A 2,633-nucleotide genomic window follows, 5' to 3' on the forward strand; every position below is an offset into this window, starting at 1 on the left:
ATTGTGATTTTAAATAGCAGAGGTGGATTTAAGGAGGAGGGGTGGTAAAAAAAAAATTGATTGCCCAAACGCATCAGGTTATTTTCGGGCGTCTAGAAAAGACAAATTTCTTCTAAGATGGTGTCATCTCGATCGGACCCACTTTCGCCCCCGGTCCCCACCCTTTCGGACATCTCTGGATTTGCCCCTGAATTGGCCTGCATGCCAGCAACTAAAGAACTATATAGGCTATTTATTTTTAACATTGTTCTGTGTATATCAATTTAATTTCTTCAATTTCAAACGAATGACCGCTGAGTTTCGTATAATTTTTGTAGTATTTCAAATGAATGTACCCACTGTTGTCTTCTAATCGGATTAAAATCTGGCCGAATTTTGGCCGATATCGAAAAAAAGTTTGGCCGAATTTGGCCGTGAGATGGCGTGTGTTTGGCCGTGAAGCCTGTTGACTATCTGGCAACCCTGCTCTTTCTACGTTTACCTACGGTAGGCCTATGAAATCTCACGGACTTATGGGATGTACGTGTGTAACTAACTGTGACCTTCTTGGATGTTATTAAATGTTAGTATATTATCTACAACAACAACAGCTAGTACCTCCTGTTATAAAGTGTAGATAGGTACAGTAATACCAAAGGCTAGAGACCAACATACTAACATTGACTGAAACTTTGGGGGGAAAAATAGGACAAAATTGAAGCATGAAATGAAAAATAGAGCGCATAAGAGAAATATTATTAAATAAATAATATACCATTCCGGCGTTATTGAACTTGTCCAAACTATCATTGTAATGTAATTAATGTTAAATAATAATAATAATCATCATCATCATTAATTACCTTGGCCTAAGTCTTGTAATGAAGAACCTACAGATACCTTACTTTACTATAAATAGGCCTAGTAATAATAAATAATCGCCCAAGGGGAATATCTTTTGTGTTATTTCCCCTTAACGTCATTTTTTTTAATTGTTCTCTAATTCCTCCATTGTCTAAATTCCCCTTAAGGTACAGGTAATAATAATAATTAATAATAATAATAATAATAATAATTTCAGCATTAATTACCTTGGCCTAAGGCTTGTAATGAAGAACCTACAGATACTATTTACTAGGCCTATAAATAACAACTAGCTCAAGGGGAATATCTGTTGTGTTATTTCCCCTTAACGTGGTTTTTTAAATTGTTCTCTAATTCCTCCATTGTCTAAGTTCCCCTTAACGTACAGGTAATAATAATTAATAATAATCATTTCGGCATTACATGTTAATTAACTTGGTCTAGCCTTGTAATCAAGAACCTGCCGATTACTATGCCTAATATTAATAACTAGCTCATTTTTACATTCATTTGGTGCTCTGCCATTTTGGCAGGTCTTATGGCATCCAGAATTTTAGAGCTGCCTATTCTCAGCTCTTCTCTTAATTTGAAAATAACTGTCACCCTGTTTCATTTGATGAAGAAAAACGCGCTTTTCCTTACTCTTTGTGCTTCCCAGAAAGCGTTTTTAGTACTAGTGGGCCTAGGTAATTATGCAAAACCCAGGCCTAACTAAAAAATTATAATTGTCATAGTATGTAACTCAAGTTAAAATAACACTTTTCATTACTCGTGCAGCTTAATCAAATATTATATGTCATTTTAAACGACCCATTGGTATTAACATGGTAACAATGTTTTAAAAATTAGACAGCGGCGTTCTCTCAGAAGTTGTTTTGTAGACGTTTATCTGTTGATGACCTTTTGACCTCCTGATTTCTGCAATGAGATTTTCGGGTCGATTCAGCCGAGACGGCCCGAGTGGAGTTTCATGTAAATGTTTCGTACGGAAAAAAAAAATCGCTTCCGGGGAAACATTGCTGAAAGTGGGTGTGGGGCATGCTGTGTATGCGCAACCGGACGAGGGTGGAGTCTGTGGGAGATGTTTTTATTTGAACCCAAATTGAAACATTGTTGCACCATTTTTAAAAATCATAAAATTGTTAAATTCTCTTTAATATATCCCTTTAATATATTTTTATTTTTTCATAGTTGACAGTGAATTATCGCTACCAGTGTTTCAAAAAAATGTCTTAAACCTTTGTTCTGCCTGGTATATTCCAGCTCTGTGCATAATCCATACAGGGCGTTACCCCCTGACTTCACGGAATCATACCGGTACACAGTCCTTTGCACCCGCTGGTCAGATTTTTTGACCAAATGGAAATCGAGCCCCTTTTCGGAACTTTTGAACCCCTTGTTGCAAATTCTCTGGCGCCGCGCCACCGTTTACAGAAGAAGCGAAATTTGAAGAAACAGAGGTCCAACTCCAAAATAGTGTTATTGGGTGGCGTACACGAAAGGAATAAATGACTAGCATTGTAAGAGTTGCCCAGAAGTGGAAAGACCCTGGGGCATCGCTGATTCCCTCAAAATTTACCATAGTAACAGTTTCTAGGCAATACAGATGAGCATTTAAGTATAGGCCTACTGCATCTGTGTACTTTTTCATGAATAAGCTTATTGATGTCTACACAAAGTTTTCACTCGTGCGTAGGCCTATTTTCTTTGCTGAGAAAATTGTCATTAAGCCTACAGGGTGTGTCGGGGAGGTAAGGAGAGGGACGAGGGTTTCTAGCTCTTATCACATG

The sequence above is a fragment of the Anneissia japonica genome, unplaced genomic scaffold, assembly GCF_011630105.1.
Source record: "Anneissia japonica isolate Jap-2015-1 unplaced genomic scaffold, ASM1163010v1 scaffold234_len1672027_cov178, whole genome shotgun sequence".
NCBI classification, from domain to species: domain Eukaryota; kingdom Metazoa; phylum Echinodermata; class Crinoidea; order Comatulida; family Comatulidae; genus Anneissia; species Anneissia japonica.